The following is a 23,225-nucleotide window of genomic DNA, read 5'->3' on the forward strand; positions in this document are numbered from 1 at the left end:
CACCACTTATTGAAGAGGCTGTTTTTACTCCATTGTATATGCTTGCCTCCTTTATCAAAGATAAGGTGACCATATGTGCATGGGTTTATTTCTGGGCATCCTATCCTGTTCCATTGATCTATATTTCTGTTTTTGTGCCAGTACCATACTGTCTCGATTACTGTAGCTTTGCAGTATAGTCTGAAGTCAGGGAGTCTGATTCCTCCAGTTCCGTTTTTCTTTCTCAAGATTGCTTTGACTATTCGGGGTCTTTTGTGTTTCCATACAAATTGTGAAATTTTTTCTTCTACTTCTGTTAAAAATGCCATTGGTAGTTTGATAGGGATTTCATTGAATCTGTAGATTGCTTCGGGTAGTAGAGTCATTTACACAATGTTGATTCTTCCAATCCAAGAACATGGTATATCTCTCCATCTGTTTGTATCATGTTTAATTTCTTTCATCAGTGTCTTATAGATTCCTGCATACAGGTTTTTTGTCTCCTTAGGTAGGTTTATTCCTAGGTATTTTATTCTTTTTTGTCACAGTGGTAAATGGGAGTGTTTCCTTAATTTCTCTTTCAGATATTTTATCATTAGTGTATAGGAATGCAAGAGATTTCTGTGCATTAATTTTGTATCCTGCTACTTTACCAAATTCATTGATTAGCTCTAGGAGTTTTCAGGTAACATCTTTAGGATTCTCTATGTATAGTATCATGTCATCTGCAAACGCTGACAGCTTTACTTCTTCTTTTCTGATTTGGATTCCTTTTATTTCTTTTTCTTCTCTGATTGCTGTGGCTAAAACTTCCAAAACTATGTTGACTAATAGTGGTGAGAGTGGGCATCCTTGTCTTGTTCCTGATTTTAGAGGAAATGCTTTCAGTTTTTCACCATTGAGAACAATGTAGGCTGTGGGTTTTTCATATATGGCCTTTATTATGTTGAGGTAAGTTCCCTCTATGCCTACTTTCTGGAGAGTTTTTATCATAAATGGGTGTTGAATTTTTTTGAAAGCTTTTTTTCATTTATATGGTGTATCACATTGATTGATTTGCATATAGTGAGGAATCCTTGTATTCCTGGGATAAATCCCACTTGATCATGGTGTGTGATCTTTTTAATGTGCTGTTGGATTCTGTTTGCTGGTATTTTTGTTCAGGATTTTTGCATCTATGTTCATCAGTGATATTGGTCTGTAGGTTTCTTTTTTGTGTGACATCTTTGTCTGGTTTTGGTATCAGGGTGCTGGTGACCTCGTAGTATGAGTTTGGGAGTGTTCCTCCCTCTGCTATATCTTGGAAGAGTTTGAGAAGGATAGGTGGTAGCTCTTCTCTAAATGTTTGATAGAATTCACCTGTGAAGCCATCTGGTCCTGGGCTTTTGTTTGTTGGAATATTTTTAATCACAGTTTCAATTTCATTGCTAGTGATTGGTCTGTTTATATTTTCTATTTCTTCCTGGTTCAGTTTCAGAAGGTTGTGCTTTTCTAAGAATTTGTCTATTTCATCCAGGTTGTCCATTTTATTGGCATATAGTTGCTTGTAGTAATCCCTCCTGATTTTTTGTATTTCTGCAGTATCAGTTTTTATTTATTTTATTTATGGCTGTGTTAGGTCTTCGTTTCTGTGTGAGGGCTTTCTCTAGTTGCAGCAAGTGGGGACCACTCTTCATCGCGGTGCGCGGGCCTCTCACCGTCGCGACCTCTCTTGTTGGGGAGCACAGGCTCCAGACACGCAGGCTCAGTAATTGTGGCTCACGGGCTAGTTGCTCCGCGGCATATGGGATCTTCCCAGACCAGGGCTCGAACCCGTGTCCCCTGCATTGGCAGGCAGACTCTCAACCACTGCGCCACCAGGGAAGCCCCAGTATCAGTTTTTATTTCTTCTTTTTCATTTCTAATTCTGTTGTTTTGAGTCTTCTCCCTTTTTTCTTGATGAGTCTGGCTAGTGGTTTATCAATTTTGTTTATCTTCTCAAAGAACCAGCTTTTAGTCTTATTGATCTTTGCTATCATTTCCTTCATTTCTTTTTCACTTATTTCTGATCTGATATTTTTGACATCTTTCCTTCTACTAACTTTGGGGTTTTTTGTTCTTTCTCTAATGGCTTTAGATGAAAGGTTAGGTTGTTTATTTGAGATTTTTCTTGTTTCTTGAGGTAGGATTGATTTGCTATAAACTTCCCTCTTAGAATTGCTTTTGCTGTATCCCGTAGGTTTTCGGTCATTGTGTTTTCATTGTCATTTGTTTCTAGGTATTTTTTGATTTCCTCTTTGATTTCTTCAGTGATCTCTTGGTTATTTAGTAGCATATTGTTTAGCCTCCATATATTTGTATCTTTTACAGTTTTTTTCCTGTAACTGATTTCTAATCTCAGAGCATTGTGGCCAGAAAAGATCCTTGATACAATTTCAATTGTCTTAAATAACCAAGGCTTGATTTGTGACCCAAGATATGATCTAGCCTGGAGAATGTTTCATGAGCACTTGAGAAGAAAGTGTATTGTGTTGTTTTTGGAAGGAATGTCCTATAAATATCAATTAAACCCATCTTATTTAATGTATCATTTAAAGCTTGTGTTTCCTTATTTATTTTCATTTTGGATGATATGTCCATTGGTGAAAGTGGGGTGTTAAAGTCCCCTACTATGATTATGTTACTGTCAATTTCCTCTTCAATGGCTGTTAACATTTGCCTTCTGTATTGGGTGCAGAAATATTTACAACTGTTATATCTTCTTCTTGGATTGATCCCTTGATCAGTATGTAGTGTCCTTCCTTGTCTCTTGTAATAGTCTTTGTTTTAAAGTCTATTTTGTCTGATATGAGAATTGCTACTCCAGCTTTCTTTTGATTTCCATTTGCATGGAATATCTTTTTCTGTCCCCTCACTTTCAGTTTGTATGTGTCCCTAGGTCTGAAGTGGGTCTCTTGTAGAGAGCATATATATGGGTCTTGTTTTTGTATCCATTCAGCCAGTGTATGTCTTTTGGTTGGAACATTTAACCCATCTACATTTAAGGTAATTATTGATATGTATGTTCCTATTACCATTTTCTTAATTGTTTTGGGTTTGTTTTTGTAGGTCTTTTCCTTCTCTTGTGTTTCCTGCCTAGAGAAGTTCCTTTATCATTTGTTGTAAAGCTGGTTTGGTGGTGCTGAATTCTCTTAACTTTTGCTTGTCTGTAAAGGTTTTAATTTCTCCGTTTAATCTGATTGAAATCCTTGCTGGCTAGAGTAATCTTGGTTGTAGGTTTTTCCCTTTCATCACTCCAGATATGTCCTGTCTCTCCCTTCTGGCTTGCAGAGTTTCTGCTGAAAGATTAGCTGTTAACCTTATGGAGATTTCCTTGTATGTTATTTGTTGCTTTTCCCTTGCTGCTTTTAACATTTTTTCTTTGTATTTAATTTTTGATAGTTTGATTAGTATGTGTCTTGTCGTGTTTTTCCTTGGATTTATCCTGTATGGGACTCTCTGCTCTTCCTGGTCCTGATTGACTATTTCATTTCCCATATTAGGGACGTTTTCAACTACAATCCCTTCAAATATTTTCTCAGACCCTTTCTTTTTCTCTTCTTCTTCTGGGACCCCTATAATTTGAATGTTGGTACGTTTAATATTTTCCCAGAGGTCTTTGAGACTGTCCTCAATTCTTTTCATTCTTTTTTCTTTATTGTGGTCTGTGGTAGTCATTTCCACTATTTTATCTTCCAGGTCAGTTATCCTTTCTTCAGCTTCAGTTATTCTGTTATTGATTCCTTCTAGAGAATTTTTAATTGCAGTTATTGTGTTGTTCATCATTGCTTGTTTGCTCTTTAGTTCTTCTAAGTCCTTGTTAAACATTTCTTGTATTTTCTCCATTCTATTTCCAAGATTTTGGGTATCTTTACTAACATTACTCTGAATTCTTTTTCAGGTAGACTGCCTATTTCCTCTTCATTTGTTTGGTCTGGTTGTTTTTTACCTTGCTCCTTCATCTGCTGCGTATTTCTCTGTGTTCTCCTTTTGCTTAACTTACTGTATTTGGGGTCTCCTTTTTGCTGGCTGCAGGTTCGTAGTTCCCGTTGTTTTTTGTGTCTGCCTCCAGTCGGTAAGGTTGGTACAGTGGCTTGTTTAGGCTTCCTGGTGCAGGGTACTGGTGCCTGTGTTCTGGTGGCTGAGGCTGGATCTTGTCTTTCTGGTTGGCATGACTGCATTCGATGGTGTGTTTTGGGGTGTCTGTGACCATGTTATGATTTTAGGCAACCTCTCTGCTAATGGGTGGGGTTGTGTTCCTGTCTTGCTCGTTGTTTGGCATGGGGCATCCAGCACTGGAGCTTGCTGGCCATTGGGTGGAGCTGGGTCTTAGTGCTGAGATGGAGATCTCTGGGAGAGCTTTCGCCGTTTGATATTACATGGGGCCGGGAGGTCTCTGGTGGTCCAATGTCCTGAACTCAGCTCTCCCACCTCAGAGGCTCAGGCCTGACACCAGGCTGGAGTTCCAAGACCCTCTCAGCCACATGGCTCAGAAGAAAAGGGAGAAAAAAAGAAAGAAAAAAAATAATAAATAAAATAAAATAATTAAAATAAAAAAGTTATTAAAATAAAAAAATAAAAAATAATTTAAAAAAAGAAGAGAATAACCAAACCAATAAACAAATCTACCAGTGATAACAAGTGCTAATAACTATACTAAAATAAAAATCAGAAACAAGTCAGTCACAGACAGCAAACTCCAAATCTACAGTTGCTCCCAAAGTCCACCGCCTCAATTTTGGGTTGATTTATTGTCTATTCAGGTATTCCACAGATGCAGGGTACCTCAAGTTGATTGTGGAGATTTAATCCACTGCTTCTGAGGCTGCATGGAGGAATTTCTCTTTCTCTTCTTTGTTCACACAGCTCCTGGGATTCAGCTTTGGTTTTGGCCCCACCTCTGCATGTAGGTTGTCCTCAGGCTTTTGTTCCCACCCATCAGTATGGGGTTGAAGCATCGGCTTATTAGGGGGCTCTGGCTCACTCATGCTGGGGGGAGGGAGGGGTATGGTAGTTATAATTGGAATGCAGGGCGATCCTGTGGTGGCAGAGGCTGGAGTGACGTTGCAACAGCCTGAGGCGCTCCGTGTGTTCTCCTGGGGAAGTTGTCCCTGGATCACGGGACCCTGGCAGTGGTGGGCTGCACAGGCTCCCAGGGGTGTGTGTGGATAGTGACCTGTGCTCGCACACAGGATTCTTGGTGGCTGTAGCAGCAGCGTTAGCGTTTCATGCCCGTCTCTGGTGTCCGAGGTGATAGCCGTGCCTCGCGCCCATTTCTGGAGCTCGTTTAGGCGGTGCTTTGCCTTCTGTGGGCAGACGGGGAAGGAATCCCCTCTCCTCGTGCACTCTGAAACAATGGTCTCCTGCCTCTTAGTAAGGTCCAGACTTTTTCCCGGACTCCCTCCCAGCTAGCTGTGACACACTAGCCCCCTTCAGGCTGTGTTCATGCAGCCAACCCCAGTCCTCTCCCTGGGATCTGACCTCCAAAGCCGGAGTCTCAGCTCCCAGCCCCTACCCGCCCTAGTGGGTGAGCAAACAAGCCTCTCGGGCTGGTGAGTGCTGGTCAGCACCAGTCCTCTGTGTGGGAATCTCTCCGCTTTGCCCTCGGCACCCCTGTGGCTGCGCTCTCCTCTGTGGCTCTGAAGCTTCCCCCCCGCCCACCTCCCATCTCCGCCAGTGAAGGGGCTTCCTAGTGTGTGGAAACTTTTCCTCCTTCACAGCTCCCTCCCAGAGGTGTGGTCCCATCCCTATTCTTTTGTTTCTGTTTTTCCTTTTTTCTTTTGCCCTACCCAGGTACGTGGGGATTTTCTTGCCTTTTGGGAAGTCTGAGGTCTTCTGCCAGCGTTCAGTAGGTGTTCTGTAGGAGTTGTTCCACATGTAGATATATTTTTGATGTATTTGTGGGGAGGAAGGTGATCTCCACGTCTTAGTCCTCTGCCATCTTCCAAATTCTTTTCCTGATCTTAATTTTCAATCCCTTCAAAATAAGGTTGGGGAGCTCCTTAGCCATAATTATTCCCTTCTCTCATCATCTAGGTTTTCTAGTCACTCTTTTTGAACTATGTCAATCTCGGAAAGAATTTATTTATCAGTTCTTTGAATTTTAAAATCAGAGTTTTTAATCTCATTCATAAAGTTGAAGAAAGCTTTGTAATTAATCAATATAGCATTATTTGCCCAATTATTGCTGACAGCACTACAGATGCATGCATTTTGGGGATTGGAGGATTTCTGTCTCATCTTGCTTCTTGAAAAGTGTCAATTTCTGGAGCAATTATTTGCATTTTTACAGTGGTGCTCACTGGGTATGTGCTTTTTGTCCCTCTCTGTTCTGTGACCTCTCAGGTCGTTGAAATCCTTGTATCACTCTCTCATTGTCTACAATGGTAATAGAGACATTCTAGCACCTGGATTTTTGGAAAGAAGAGAAAAACTTAAGATGAAATGACCCTCCTCCAATACATGTTGATCCCTCCACAGTGCCAAAGCCATGGTTTTATAGTTCACATCTCAGGTTATCAGTAAGTTCTGAACTATATAGCAACTTGGGAGGTTCTGTTTCACCATTTCATGGTTGCTTCTGGGCAGGCTATAATCCTTTATGCAGACACTCGCCATTCCCAAATTGTTGCACTGTATTTCCTCCCTGCCTGATCACACAGTTCCCTCAGCCTGAAATGCCTTTCAGCTTCGTTTCTTACTTGTCACACTGCTATCCATCCTTTGAAATCAAGTTAAAAGGCCTCTTTCTCCATGAGGCCTTTTCCAATAACTGTAGATTTAACTGATCCTGCTGTTTTTTGAAACCCAGATCCCTTTCTCACTATGCTGATGATATTCTAAAGTATAATTGGGGGTTACTTGCCTTATCATCCTTATTGTCTTATATAAATGTGTCTGATTTTTTTCTCCAAAAAGATTCGAAGTAGTCATCTCTTTTATTAAAGGTAAGTTCCTGAGAAAAAGATTCTTATATATGATTGTGTTAATTATCATAACAGATAACTCCCAAATCAAAATAGTTTAACACAGCTGAAGTTTATTCTTACTCTTATAAAATTTCAGTGTGGTCTCTGGCAGGCAGTCTTCTGTGTGGTGATGTGGCAACCAGGCTCTTTCGATCTCAGGCACTGCCCTCTTCAACATGTGGCTTCCGAGGATGCCAAGTAAGGCCAAGAGAGACTAGAGAGAGAACGTTTGCTTCTTAACCAGGTTGGTCCCAAAGAGTTTATACTTCTCTTCTGTTTATACTCTGTAGTCACCTGGCCATGGCCAGATGCAAAGAAAGTCCAGGAAATATAGCGTCTGGCTAGAAGATGCTTCCCTAGACACTATGGGATAGGAACCCAGATCTTTGTTGAACAGGTAGCTCTGCCACAACAATACGGGTGGTCATAGGTCTCTACAGTCCTTTGCCCATTGGAAGTGCTTTGATATATGTTTGTTAAAAAAAAAAAAAAAGAATGAATGAATAAATTGTGTACCAGGTCTAGGGTAAAGGAAATTAGATGAGAGCCACAGGTTTGCATGTGTTTTATGGCTACTGGGTGTATGAGTTCACAGACTTAATGTCAGTGGGAGAGCAGCTATTTATTCAAAGGGAGAAATAATCAGTTTGGGACTTATCTCTGTTCTTTAACCATGCCTTGATCCAAAGGCCATAGAGTATTTTATAGACATCGTGATGAATACTTAGGAAAATATTGTCATCTTTCTTGTTCTGAGTACATTTTGTTGTTTACGTGCTTTACACATCATTTATTTGCCCCAAGAACATTCTAGAAGGAATGTTTCTATTTTAGAAAATAACTGTTCTCATTGTTGGGCAAACATCCATTGGTTCTAATGATTAAAGAAGTGTTCTGTTACCTTGGGAAAGACTCAGATTTTTAAGAGGCAGGGACAGCATTACATAATTTCTAAGGGAATGAAAAAAACATGTTTTCTATACAAAATATTCATTGGTACTGCTTTTGCTATTTTTTTCTTATCAAGAGGCAATAGATATGATATCTATTCAAAAGTATGTAGTGTTACAAAGTGACAAGATGTCAAATGCACAGGCTGAGGGAGAATATTTCTTAATGCAACATATTTGTTGGAAGCCTCTAGCATACATTACATTGTGCAAGTGAACAAAATTGATAGGTGTTAAAAAAAAAAATTAAAGCATCAGCCATGGTATGTTTAGCATCTACAAGTAAAACAAAACACTTTAGATCTGAGCTTCCACTTTATTTTATATGTGTGTTTACTCAGGAGTTGTTATGCCTTATCACTTTTATTGTTTTTTTATCACAGCTGTGTGAAAAATTACAGTTGGAGCAGTGCTCATGTTTTTACTAAAATACATTTTATTTCCTGCTATGAAGCAGATTGCTAACGTTTGCTACTTTTATTCTTATGGCTGCATGACTCTCTCCGTTCCAGTTAAGGTTGTGTCAGTATTTCTATGAAAAAAAGTCCTTTTTATTTATGTATTTGTTTTTATTCTATGATTGCCTCAGCTAAGCAGAGGTGAATCTCAGGAGAACTCATGCTAAGTTAAAAAATTGGACAAATAAAACGTGGGCACCGAACACTGACTATAAAGTCCACACAACAAATACTGCATCTAAAATAAAGGTAAAGTTCAGAGACAGTGATTTCCACAGGATTCGATAAGAAGGGACCTTTACATTGTAACTTAGCCACTCAGGTTCTTGAAACTGAGATTGATATTATGATACTTAAGGTTTCAAGAAATCAGATGAACGGTTAGCAAGTACACTCTGGGTGGAAATTGGGTGCAGCCATCTTTACCTGGAAGCATGTGTAAAACTTGAGGTGGTGGGACTTCTGGCTGTGCAATACACTTTGGATAGGGAACTGAGTTTTCTTTCTCACCACTGTAGTTTAAAAAGTGTATTGCTCACTCAGGTTTGTTGGAGTAAGGACCACCATCAGTGTTGGTGAGCATCATTTTAACTCTTTTTCTGCATTTGGCATAGAAAGGGCCAATGCTATTTTACTTTTCCAAGTCACCCTGCTGGTAAAACAACAGGGAAATGTAATCCAGCAAACAAACATTTTATAGTTTCAGATTTGAAACGAATTTGTCTTTGCCTAGTGATAATCCACTCATCCATACATGTGGACAGGCATGTGGCAGGGGAAAGTGACAAGCTGTGCCTGAGACAATGGGCTAGGAGGCTTGCAAATGTAATCTCCTGGTCGCTTGGCTAATATTGTAGTTCTTGTCTTTCTTTTCAACGAAGTTCCCTAATTTTTTAGGCACAGAGATATGGATAAAAGTATGGAGTGGGCAAGTCTTAACCTGCCATTCTAGTTCTTTCACTTCCTTTGTTCTCTCTGACAGCCTAGTAGGGAATAAGCATGAGGAAAAAGGGGGAGCACGCATCTTGGGGTCAGGGTTCCGATGCCCTCTGCGATCTGTAGTCCTGAAGTCACAAAGACTTTGGGTGCTGTTGTCTCCATCCAGCACTCCGGATATCTACCATCCATTGTTTTGATGACTATTTACTGCCTTGGCTAGTTCAGTAGCACCACATCCGATGTTTCTTAACAGTATGGGATACTGTATTGCTACTGTAACACAGTTAGAAAATTGAGTAACATTCTAAACCAGAGCCCCTGAAGGTGTCCTAGCAGCACCATTCCTAAAGCTGTGGCAGGGCTGTGCGATGAGAGGCGGTCAAGTTCTCTGCCACATCTACAGTGCCTTTATTCAGTAAGCAAACATTTCTCGGGCACCAACACAAATAAGACTGGTCAGTGAGCATGTGTACCACACATAAGGAATTTTGAGAATCTGTGGTTATTTATAACTATTGCAGTTGCAAGTCTAAAACAGTAACCATTTCAGAGCATTAGAGGGTAGTCTAGTAACTGCGATCAAACAGAACAGTCAGCCTGGGATACTTGCAACAAAAATTTGATTGTTTTCTAAGGCAAGGGGAAGTAATACAGCCTAAAGCCATTTAGGAAATCATTGTAGCAAATATAGATAGATAACTAAAGAAATCATCACAGAGGCAGGAAATGCCTTAATTTTCATAGGAGGAAGGGGGAAAAAAACTTTTGTTTGCATTTCCAGCCCAACTCTCCAGGACTTCCTTGCATCTATACAGAAAACACATTGCATCTGAGATTTGCTCTGCAGATTAGGGAGGGAAATTAGGTACTCTGCCTCTAGGCTGCAAGCCGAACATTACAAATAGATGCATCTGGGTTGTGCTGGAAGAAAATACACTCAAAACTGTCCAAGGAGACGGCGAGAAACCCATCTGTGTATAAAAGTCAGAATTGGACTGCTATTGCTTTTGTTATAAAAATCCATTCTGTTCAAATCCCAGCTAATGAAAATGTGCATCTGTAAATAAAAAATAAATCAAGGGAATGTATTAATCCTGCAGCTGCTGTCTACTTAACTTTACTTGTAAAAAATAACTCAGTTTTCTGGTCTGAATATTCTTGCTCTTTAGCAATGTGATGGCAATTCGAGGGGGACAAAATATGTATTGAATTCTATTTATGTATAACAGCCTTGGCAATAAAAGCAGCTATGCTGTAACTGTACAGTCATTTGCTTTTATAACTGGGCAGTTACTTGAGTTCCAGAGTCTGACCCTAGAAATCCAGTACATGGCTGTTTAAATGGCTGTTTACATGGCTGTTTACATGGCTGTTTCTCTAACCTAGGACTGACACTGTGAGTAGGTCAGCTGGGTAATCTTCCATGTTTTATAATTTGGAGAAGAACAGAAAGGGCCCCTGACCAAAAATTTCCTCCTGTCTGCATTCCATAGTGATGAAAATATTCGTCTTTAAAATGGTTAGACTATTAGTTTCTCTAGGAAGGATAATATATTAGCTAGAATTAGACAAAAGTTAATTCATCTCATCTATCATAATCCACTGTAACTGGAAATGAGGCAAGACCTCAAAGAAAAAGGAAACAAAATATTTCAGTTCTGATGAAGCAAGACAAAGGTCTGAGGATGGCACTATCATTAAAAGATCATCTCTTCTTGATGGTTGGAAATCCTTACAGATCTTGGCATACATCCCATTGCTAATGTTACCATGAGAAGAAGGTAGGAATAGGTACAGCTTATTAAGAATAAGTTTATCCTAGGAGAGAAGATGACCACAGATAGGATGTGTGGCTAGAGCATAGTAGATGTGACATTGAAGGAAAAGCCTTAAAGATAAAGAATCTTCTGGGGCTTCCCTGGTGGCGCAGTGGCTAAGAATCTGCTTGCCAGTGCAGGGGATACGGGTTCGAGCCCTGGTCCGCGGAGCAACTAAGCCTGTGCGCCACAACTACTGAGCCTGCACTCTAGAGCCCGCAAGCTACAACTACTGAAGCCCATGCGCCTAGAGCCTGTGCTCCACAACAAGGGAAGCCATCTCAGTGAGAAACCCGCGCACCACAACAAAGAGTATCCCCCGCTCGCAGAAGCTAGAGAAAAGCCCACGCGCAGCAACAAAGACCCAACACAGCCAAAAAGAAAATAAATAAAATAAAATAAATTAATAAAAAAATTTTTTTTCCAAATCATGAATGGAATGTCTGACATAGAATTAAAGAGACTAGCTTTCAAATACCAACAAAAGTAAATGGAATTGCATAGTTACTGAGCTGCTTTTTTTTTTTTTTTTTTGGGAATTGATTTATATATTAGTCTTACCTTGTATTAATAATGCTAAGACTCTCTCAGTAGGAAGGATTCTGCATTTTAGCTTTCCGAGACAAATCCAGGGATAAGTACTGACTATGTCTTCTATTTTTTCAGGACATATACTTATTTATCTCTTGTGCTGTTAACCCACATTTGGTTTTAATTGCTACTGGCCAAAATGCATCAAAGAGGAAGACTTCAAAGCTCAACAAACAGTTTGTACCACAGGAGCAATTATTTTCATTTTCTTGTCTTTAAAAATCTTCCAGATCATCAGTAAACCTCTTATTGAAATGGCTCTTATACCTGGCAATCCTCATTGTAACCCTCATGGCTTGAAGAGTTTGTCCTGGTGAAATTCATGGTGGTTAGAGAAAAGTCAAGGGTTTCTCTTAGCGTCTCTTCTCTTAATCTCTTTACTTATAATTTCCGATTTCCTTGGAGATTTTTATAAAGAAAGTACATTCAGGGAATTCCCTGACAGTCCAGTGGTCAGGACTCTGAGCTTCCAATGCCTGGGGGCCCAAGTTTGATCCCTGGTCAGGGAACAGCGTGGCCCCACAAAAAAGTACATTCACTTCCTTGTGCAAAATTGCTGCCTCGTTCCTCGGTGGCCGCAGCTGAAATCATTTTTCTTCTCTGTTAAGCCTGATTGTGCCCACCACGCCCATTGCCTCCTGAAACAATGAGATTGATGGCAGTATGCTGCGTTCACCTGACTGTTCCTACCAGCGCTACCAGGCCATTTCCACTATTATGTCCTTTCACGAGAGGCAAGCGGAGGAAATCAAACTTGCATAATTCAGTTTTGAAATTCAGCTGGTTATTCTCAGTTTGAAGGTTGGTGACTAGATAACAGGAGGCAGCTGGATGAAGTCCAGGGTTTGCTGGGCGCCGATGGATTTTAAGGGATGTGTAACACTATTTTTCTAGATTTTACTTGAAAATGGTGATTAAATTTTAGATAGGTACCTTGGATAATTGGTTGCATTACTTTTCCTCATAAGAAAAAATGCTGTTGGTGTAAATTGGACTTGTAATTATGTTCTTTTTTTTCAAAGATGGGAAAAATAGCCTCATGTAAACATACTTCCCCCCCATCCCCACCCCATGGTATGCTCCTAAAATGCTAATGTTGATGGGTATTTGTAGTTGACTTATGTATTGAGCACAAAAAGTGTGCTGGGCTTTATGAATAAGCAGCATGATCCCTATTTATCATGTAAGTATTTATCTTTTCTACTAATTAGAAGGATCATTATAAACCTAGTTTTATACCTTGTGCATTGACAACTTTCAAATAGTACACTGGACTGTTTTTAGAGTCCTCGGAAAACAGAGCCTGGGGCAAAGCTTAGGTGCTAAAGCTTCATTGGTAATCCAATCCCAGGGGCAGTGAGAGTGAGAAAAAGGGGAAGTTGGGTAAAGAAGGAAGAAAGCAAACATAAGGTGGTGCATTACTGAGTTTATCTTTTGTTTCACAAAGGGATACAGGTGGTCTTCCAGCCACACAAGAGGTCTCCTGGCAGGATGTTTAGAAGCACTGTATCCCCAAATGGTCCTCTGTAGGGGGAAATGCAAAGAAAATTTGTCTCCGGGTTCCCTGCCATCTCCAGTCTCTTCTTGGTCAAAGTAAACTATATGGGGAGTTGACACCCCTTCATATTTGGGTTATGTCATTAGGTTGTGAAGCTTCAGAATCTAGACTTGTTGTCCTGTAGCTGGTACTTCATGAATCAGACTACGGTCAGCCCTCCATATCCATAGGTTCTGCACCCGCGGAATATTTGGAAAAAAAATTCCAGAAAGTTTCAAAAAGGAAAACTTGAATTTGTGTGCAGGCAACTATTTACATAGCATCTACATTGTTTTTATACAGCATTTACATTGTATTAGGTATTATGAGTAATCTAGAGATGTTTTAAACTGTAAGGGAGGATGTGTGTAGGTTATATGCAAATATGACGCCATTTTATATAGGGACTTGAGTATCTGTGGATTTTGGTATCCATGTGGTGTTCTGGAACCAGTCTCTCACACTGATGGAAGGATGGCTGTACAGGCTTTGTCAGCTGCAGGTGGCTGAACCATCCAGCGTTCTGGGTCTTTGAGTTGGCCTATGAGGTGGTAGCTTAGTGAAGCAGGCTGAATTCCCAGAGGACAGGTGAGATGGAGACAATCTGAGGCTATGCATTTGATGTATCTAATACGAGTATATTCCATTCTTACTGGATGTTCTTTGCTATATCCCCTGAAAAAAAGTTATTGTCTCCTTCTACTACTGCTTACTTTGTATATTCATTTCTCCCACAGCTTTTCTTATTTATTTATTTAAATTTTTTTTGTGTTTTTATTTTTCTAGAGTGGCATAAAATGTCCTTTCCTTCTTCTGGTCTTTCAAAAGATAAGAGTGCATTATGTTGCAGCATGAAGAAAGGCCACTGCTTGATTTAGAAAGTATCAAGTTGAGAGATATTATTTAATAATGCATAATGTAATTTTTCAACAGTTCAGTGAAGATATAGGTAATTGTAGTAAACTGATTTATAATCTGACAGCAAGTATAAATGTTAACAATTTGATCATTTACAATGACTAAAAGTGCTTTGAGATCCTCCTATATAAAAGAGCTAGAAAAATTTTGAGCAATAATATGGGAATTGTAGTAATTGGTAATAAGCCCAAACCCAAATTCAGATGTTGGGAGAGGGGAGATGATTTTCTCTTGAGTCATATTGACTTTCTTGAACACCAGAGTCAGAATTGACCATGGAGTGTCTTTGAGATCTTCATTAATCTTTCTACCTTGCATCTTCTGGGTCCAAAGCCCAATTCTTCCACTTACTAGTTTTGTGACTTTAAGCAGTTATTTATTTTCTAACCTTTTGGTTTCCTCATCTGTAAAATGGCAAAAATATTGGCATTTGACTATGCTCCATAAAACCTGCAGGTCTTTGTTGTTGTTGTTGTTATATAAAGAAAATAAATGTGATGACTTGGGTACATAAAAATATTTTAGCATAGACCTTTCAGTATTTGAAAAATAAGTGACTCCCAGATTCTTTCCCTATGAAACTTTTTTTAAAAAAAAATATTTATTTATTTATTATTTATTTGGTTGCAAGAGGTCTTAGTCGTGACAGGTGGGCTCCTTAGTTGTGGCACGTGGGCTCCTTAGTTGTGGCATGGGAACTCCTAGTTGTGGCATGCATGTGGGATCCAGTTCCCTGACCAGGGATCAAGCCCGGGCCCCCTGCATTGGGAGCGTGGAGTCTTAACCACTGCACCACCAGGGGAAGTCCCTCCCTATGAAACTTTAAAGGCTCCACAGTGCCCTTCCCCTATTCCACCGTTTCTGTTCTAAGAATTGCAATTTTCAAATAATACTGTGTTCAAATTACTCTTTGAACTGTATCTCACTTCATTTATCATATAGCTTGTAGCCCACTATGTGCAAACAATTCAGATTTTCATTCTTTCTTTGAATGGGATATTCTTAAAACTCTTCTATTAATCTCTTTTGGGTCCATGATTTCCATGTTAAGAAACATTCTACTGAATATTTTAGTCAATCTGACTAAAGATTGACTAAAGTCAATCTTGACAAAGATTTACTGAGCAACTACTATGTGTTAGGTATAATTTAAAGCATTAGACATTCAGCAGTGAAAAAGACAGTTCCTCATCTCCAGATGAGACAGATGAATACATAGAGAATACATAAAGTAATACATAGAATAGGATAATTTCTAGTACTGATAACTAATGGAGGTGGCAGCAGTGAGGAACCTGGGTGAGGCAGAAAACCTTGGGAAGGAGGACCACGCCCATTGGGGGAAGGTGTTGACTTGCCAGTGTGCTCAGCTATTGAAGGAAGAGCTCTGGCGGGCTGTGTTTGTTTGTTCCTTACAGCTGAAGATTTCTCTGTATTTTTTGTTAACACTTACCCCTGCGTCTTTAATTTGACATTATGCCTGCTAAAGTGATTTTTGAAAATAAGATTATTCTCTTTTTCTCAGTTCTAAGCTATAATACATGTTGTACAGAATTCAACCACTGAGTCAGATTATTCCAGCGTCAAGTATATCTTTATTGTAGGCTGACATGTTTCAGGAGGCCAACTTTAGCTATTCAGAGGTATCTAGTTAATGATTTCTCTAATGACTTTCTGAAAAGCCTCTAAGTCTTAATATTAAATGAGACAGCACATATTTAAAATTCCTATCTCACATCTAAGAAAAAAGACTATAACTTGTTTTAACACATTAGTAAATCATTTGAGTTGCCTATTGATACGTGATTTTGGTTTATTTTGGAAATATATCCTTTGGCTATTGTAGCATGTAACTGGATAATTTTTTTAGTTATTAAGATTTTCTTCTTCTAATATTTTCTACTTTCCCATCCTCATATTTAAGGAATTAGCTGGCACTGGGCTTTTTGCCCAAGAGCAGGTATGAGGCAAGTCAGAAAGTGAAGTGTTTGACGAGTCTTTGTAGCCATTTGTTTATTCAAGAGATGTTTATGGACCCTTTTAAGTGCCAAGCACAGATCTGGATGCTGGGGATAGAGCACTGAACAAAAGAGATGAAAACAAACAAACAAACCCAGCTCTGGTAGAGTTGGTGGGGGTTACTATTTTTTAGAAGTCCTGAAAGCATTAGAAAAACGCGGGGGCTATTGCAGAGGAGGCGGAAGGAAGGAAATTCATGGCACAAAGCATTTTGATCAGAAACATGAAAGGAGATGGGGTTTTTGAGACTGAAAATCTAAATTTTTCCCGAGTTGAGTGGTGTTGTGGGTTGAATTGTGTCCTCCAAAAAGGTATGTTGAAGTCCTAAACTCTGGTATGTGTGAACGTGATCTTGTTTGGAAACAGGGTCTTTGCAAATGTAATCAAATTAAAATGAGGTTATTAGGGTGGGGCCTAAATCCAATATGACTGATGTTCTAACAAGAGGAGGAAAATACTACCAGAAGATAGAGAAACACAGGGGAACTCCATGTGACAACAGCAGCAAAGACTGGAGTGATGCAGCTGTAAGCCACGAAGTGCCAAGGATTGCCAGTGTAAAAAAATGACAGAAACCTCAATTAAATACAGTTGGGAGACCAGCAGGGGGAGCTCTCTCACCCTGCGATGATAGCAGAGCCTCCACAGGAAGACTCCTCTTCTTCCCTGGAAGGACTCAGCCAATGAAAAGCTATGGACTCTTTGTTTACTACAGCCCTCCCAAGTTCCTTTTCCTCTCTATAAAAGTGTTCCCCTTCCCTTGCCATGCAGGGCTCACCATGGTTGCAGACTGCAGGTTGCCATTTTCTGCTGATATTAAACAGACCCATCTTTGATGGAGAAATGTCAGGTTAACAGCAGCTGCCTCCAAAAGCTCAGAAGAGGCAAGGCAGTATTTGCCCAGAGTCTCAAAGGGAGCATCACCCTGATGACACCTTGATTTTGAACTTCTAGCTTCCAGGACTGTGAGAGAATAAATTTCCCTGTTTTAAGCCACCCAGTTTGTATTATTTTATTAATGGCAACCCTAAGAAAGTAATACAAGTAGTGAGGAAAGAGTGAAGAAGTTGATGAAAGGAGATTACAAGACGCATGTAGGGGGTAGGAGTAAGGAGCTGGTGTTGGAATTTGTCCCAAAAAGAGAAAGTAGCTGCTACCCAGAAGAGCCCAAGGGTTTACTGGACATTGTGTTAGTCTGCTGGGGCTGCCATAACAAAATAGCACAGTCTGGGTGGCTTAAATAACAGAAATTAATTCTCACAGTTCTGGAGGTTGGTAGTCCAAGATCAAGGTGTTGACAGGTTTAGTTTCTTCTGTGGTCTTTCCTTGGCTTACAGATGGCCGCCTTCTTACTGTGTCCTCACATGGTCCTTGTGCATGTACATGTCAGTGTCCAAAGCTTTTCTTTTTGTAAGGACACCAGTCAGATTGTATTAAGGCCCACCCATATGACCTCACTTTACCTTAATTACCTCTTTAAAGACCCTATCTCTAAATACAGTCACATTCTGAGATATTAGGGGGTGGCTCAGAACTTCAACATACAAATTTTGGGAAACAGAATTCAGTCCATAACATGCAAGGAGGGGCATGTTTGCACATCCAGGATCTATGTGGGAACTGGGTCAACTGACTTCCCAGATTTCCTCAGAGGCAGCTCACCTTCGCCTACACATATGAATGACAACAGTTCTTTTAGATAGCAGATGGTGAAGCTTTCACTTTGTTGGAAGCCAGTACCTCCTTTGGTACCCCCTCAACAGGAGCAACCTCTGTCATTGCCTAAGACTTGCTCAGTTTCCATATGATTTTTCCCATGTGTACATCTCCTCTTAGCCTTAGGGCCCATATAAACCTAAGAAAAAATACCCAATGGGAAGGTGATGGGTGAGAGTCCTCTACACGTGTATTGAGGGGGCCTAATAAACATATTTGGAACCCATAATGTAGGACAGTCATCGATGATGCCCCAACCACATGTATTCTGGTACATTTTATTTATGAAAAATTATACCAGTAAGTGTATAGATACTTTGAGCCAAATGCTTCAAGACAGTTTAATTTTTAGAATATGCCTGATTAAAGGAAGAAAAGAACCAATTGTAGTCAATGAGGAATGTAACATATTAGAAACACACAGTTAAAGATGTAGAAAGCATGGAGTACTCACTCTTCCATTTATCAAAAGTGCAATGCTCCAGACCTTGTTTATTCCCTGAAAACAATACCTTGGTGTGTTTTTGCAAGAAATGACCAGGAAAGCTTGCTTCTTAGGAGTTTTGGTGGTATAGAGATGGGTGCCTAACCTGACCTTGAAATGCAAAGCTGGGAGCCATGGCCTAGGGTAGTGCTGGGACTGCTTGGATGGCGTCACTGCCAGATGGCATTTAACAGAGTCTGACAGTGTATATTGTGTTTAGCCAAGACCTTCAAGTCTGCATGTGGTGGGGATAAGAGTGTACAAGGTCCAGGCAACCCTGCTGCTGTGAACGGTGGGGAAATCTCAGTAGTTACCAAGATGGCGCCAGGCTGCCCCACTGGAGGAATGGGGTGGGAAATTAAATCGCAGAAACAGAAAGTGTTCCTCACTCTGTATTCAGTGAGACTTGCCACTTTTCTGCATTGCTTCTTTATGCTTTCTAATGAGCTTAAAATGATTCCTAAGATGCTCATGTTTGGATGAGGTATAACTGGGTAGGAGTGAGATGCAGACTTTTAGACTTAGATTTACAGTCATCTCTTGACAGTCACCAGGATGTTGTAGGACCATTTGAAAAGTTCAAATTCCCAACTAATAATATAGCTGTGGAATTCGTTGATGAGGAAAAGACTACATAGCTATGTTGAGAGGCATTTACCTCTGAGCTCACTAGCTCTTTATCATAGTGTTTCTCAAAATGTACAGAATCACCTGAAGGCTGGTGAAAAGTGTAGTTTCCCTGACCCCACATCAGTTCTACTGATTCAGAGTCTCTGCATTTTTTCCAAACACTTTGAGTGCTTCTCATGCACACTACAATTTGAGAAGTACTATACATATTATCCACATTTACATCTGAGCAAAATTATGGGTTATGACAACATGTGAACCTTCTCTAGCTTGTTCTCAAATAGATGTAGTTATGAGTGTAATATAGGAAAATGCCTAGGTTCCAGTGACTACTATATTCTCTCAGCAACAGAAGCATCAGGGAAGACTTGGAGATAGCTCTTTATTTGCCCATTCACTCTCTATTCTCTTTCTTCTTCCCCTTACCAATAAATAACAATATGAATTCTAAAAGAAATAGGAAAAAAGCAAATGACTCTTTTAAAACAATTTATCTTGAAGAGTTGAATAGAGTACCCTGAATGTTGTGGGAACTTTATAGGACTTAAAAAAAGATCTCAGGTGAACAAAATTTTATTAATTATAACAGTGCTTGGTTGGTGACACATTATCATCGATAGTCTATGTATGACACTCTCTCGCCCCCTGTCCTGAAAATCACTGCTAATGAAGAACTAGAAATTTATCAGTAACTTACATTTATTTCTGTGTGCTACTCTAGTTGCATTTCCACAGACATGCATGCTATCCTAAATTTTGTTATCTTTTGCTTTTCATGAAATGTATTTACCCCATATATTTATATGCCTAAGCAATATATTGTTCAGTTTACTTTAATAACAGAGTAATAATAGAAGCTGTAATAACTTTACCATTCTACATTGCTTTCTGGGACATTGCCATGTTGACCCTCTACTTTGTCATTCATTCATGTTGTTGCCTGTAGTTGTATTTTATTCATTCTTACTTTTGTATAACATTATATTATGATACATACCACAGTTTATCTATTTGTTTATTGATGGGTATTTTACATGTTTTTCCAGTATTTTAACATTATGAACACTGTGTTTATGCCTATTAGCCAACCTCTCTCTTGTGAAAATTACTGGGTTACAGAATATCATTATATGTGACTTTATAACATAATGCAAATTGTTTTTCAAAGTTGCTGTACCTCCAGAAATGTAAAGAAATCACACCAATCTCCATTGTTTACAATATTTCATATTGTCCGATTTCTTGTTTTGTTTTTTCTCCAATCAAATGTGTTTAAAAAGATGTTTCATTATGCCTATGTTTATTCTCAATAGGTGTTTCTTCTATAAACACCTGTTTATAGCTTTTGCTTATTTAAAAAATTTTTTTTAATTTTATTTTTTTTTTGGCTGCATTGGGTCTTCATTGCTGCACGTGGGCTTTCTCTAGTTGTGGCGAGCAGGGGCTACTCTTTGTTGTGGTGCGCAGGCTTCTCATTGTGGTGGCTTCTCTTGTTGTGGAGCACAGGCTCTAGACGTGCAGGCTTCAGTAGTTGTGGCACGTGGGCTCAGTAATTGTGGCTCGCAGGCTCAGTTGCTCTGTGGCATGTGGGATCTTCCTGGACCAGGGATTGAACCCGTGTCCCCTCCATTGGCAGGTGGATTATTAACCACTGCACCACCAGGGAAGTCCCTCTTTTGCTTATTTATATGTTTTGTGTTTTTCCTTATTGGTTTCTAGAGATCCTTTATATATTTTAATACTAATCCTTTGTCAGGTTTATGTGTTGTTAACATTTTTTTCCAGGTTTTAGCTTGACTTTTTCTTTTATTAAGGTGTCTTTTATGAATAGAAGATCTAATATTAATATAATCAAGTTTATCAGTTTTTTTTTTTTTTTTTACAATTTGGGAATTTTCTGTCTTGTTGAAGCTGTCCTTCCATACCTCAAGGGCAGAAAGTTATTAACTTTTATTATCTTCTAGTTTCAAAGTTTTGCTTTCAACATTAATGTTATATGACTTTTACGTTTGGGATGAGGTAAAGATCTCTTTTAAATTTTTTATATGAATAACCTTTTTTTTTTTAGCTTCTTTTGTTGCCTAGTTTTTTCTTTCTCCGCTGATTGACCATGTTACCTCTACTGCCCATCAAAATTCAACATATGGTGTGGGCTTATTTTTGGTTTCTATTCTTTTCCATTGGTCAGTTTTTCTTTCCTTATGCTAATGCCATATTGCCTTTTTAGTATAGCATTATAATGAGTCTATATATATGGTGGGGCAAATCTCCTTCCTTTTCTTCTGAAGTATTATTCTTGGCTCTTTGATCTTCCAGAGAAATTTTATGACCAATTTTTCTAATTCTGTGAAAAACCCCATTGGAATTTTGATTGGAGATGCATTAAATTTATAAATCAATTTGGGGAAAACTGACATTTTTATGATATAGAAACTGACATTTATATGATACCTCTGCAAACATGAGATAGATTTCCATTTATTTAGGTCTACTTCAGTGTTTTCACTAAAGTTTTATAACCCATCATTTGTAATGTATTTTATAGCTTTTGGTGCTATTTTAAATACTGCCTTAAAAACATTTTCTAATTCTTTTCTATGATCCTGGATAGGTGATACATCCTTCTCAGGGTCTCAGATACAGAGGTTGCACATATCCTTCTGTCCCTCATAGGTGATGATAATTTTGATCACTTGATTTATCTGCAGTATAATTACACTACACCCAGCCCCTGCGACCAATAAACAGTCTGTGAGGAGACATTAAGACCATGCAAATATCCTACTCCTCATTAAGTGTTTGATATTGGAATAAGTCTCAGGTTCAGCTTACTCTGTTCAAGAATTAACGTGCAGCTATATCATGGGGCTTGTGGTTACTCTGGGTGACTTTGCCCTTTCCTAGTCTGCTGGTCCAATCTGGCTGTGGCCATGCTGGTGCCTATTTACTGACACACCCAGCAGCTCAGGTACCAACTCCCCACCTCTGCCAGCTGCCCCCAGGTATTTCCATCCATGGCCCTTGGCAGTTCTGCTTAGACCTCTAAGCTCCTAACTATCCCCTTCCCATTGTCTAAAGCTCAAGTCTGGTAGTCTGTCTGTTTGTTTATGTGTTGGTGGGGGAGGGTACCTTGAAAGCTTTTCTACTTCCTGTAAGACCAGTGTGCCATATGCCTGAGGTAGGTGGTAACAGAACAAGAAGGTCTTTCAGAGCTTCTAGTTACTATTGACCTTGGAAGCCAATGACCTCTGGTACTCTTAGAGTATAATTCGTCATTTCATGAAAATATTTTTCTCGATATTAAATTAACTCATTCCTGCCTGATACCATATTTGAAACACTCAGCATGAAAAAAAAATGAAAGCAAAATTAGGCTATTTACTTCTCCAGTTGACAGATCTAATGAGTTAGGGAAACAAAGATATTTCTGACATGTTAGAATGCTTTAAAGTTGTGGTTAGCAAGCACATTCCTTGAAACCTATGAAAGGCAGGAAACTGGGTTGGTTGTTAGATGATCTCTAGATCTAACCCAGGATGATAATATCTAGATCCTTTAAAAAGTTTTGAAACACACAGGTATCATAAGTTGAAAGAGGCTGTAAAGTGAATTGTTATTTCTTTTACAGTTTTTCTTGCCTTTAGGAAAATTACTTTTCTAATGAGCTTGATGAATGAAAGAAAAACAGTTTTAGAGGATTTTAAATTGTTGAACACATTAAGATAAATGCTAGAATAATTTCCCCCTCTCTTTTATAAAGGAGACAGCCATATTACAATTTCTTTCACTTACTCTGCAAAAGCACTGTCTGATTGGAACGATTTCAGGTTGAAAATCTATAGTAGTGAACAGAAAACACCGTTGGGATGATTTGAATTGCTAGAGCCTGGCATTCTATAATATTTAGAAACACATCACCCAAGTGAATGTCACTGTAGCTACACGTCTTTTGGGGGGAAAATCTGAGTCATTATTAAGAGGAATTGATTAGCTCCATAAATTTAATGATGTACTAATTTTTAAAGCACTTTTTGATTCTTGAAACTCTCATTTAACTTCAACAATTAAAAAAAAATCCAACTAAACAGCAATAACTTTTGTACTTAAAAAACTATTTGAACTAGGACAAATGATTCTGTACTTACTTTCTCCCCTCCCCCCCCACGGAGGCAGAACTACAAGTCCTTTGGCTGTTAATTTT

At 39.1% G+C, this 23,225-nt stretch overlaps 1 protein-coding gene across 4 annotated transcripts in view; it reads left to right on the top strand.

The window, feature by feature from the left end:
• Positions 1–23,225, top strand: part of LOC309631749 (uncharacterized protein) — a 673,620-nt gene that overhangs the window by 165,371 nt on the left and 485,024 nt on the right. For 2 of the 4 annotated variants that reach the window (XR_014246467.1, XR_014246468.1), the window contains exon 1: positions 1,854–7,209. The exons of the other annotated variants lie outside the window; for them this stretch is intronic. The gene's annotated coding sequence lies outside the window, so the exon portion shown is untranslated. Of the gene's footprint in view, positions 1–1,853; positions 7,210–23,225 lie in introns of those variants that run through there. 4 annotated transcript variants of the gene reach the window in all.

The sequence above is a fragment of the Balaenoptera borealis genome (assembly GCF_965194805.1).
Source record: "Balaenoptera borealis genome assembly, chromosome: 7".
In the NCBI taxonomy this organism is placed as follows: Eukaryota; Metazoa; Chordata; class Mammalia; order Artiodactyla; family Balaenopteridae; genus Balaenoptera; species Balaenoptera borealis.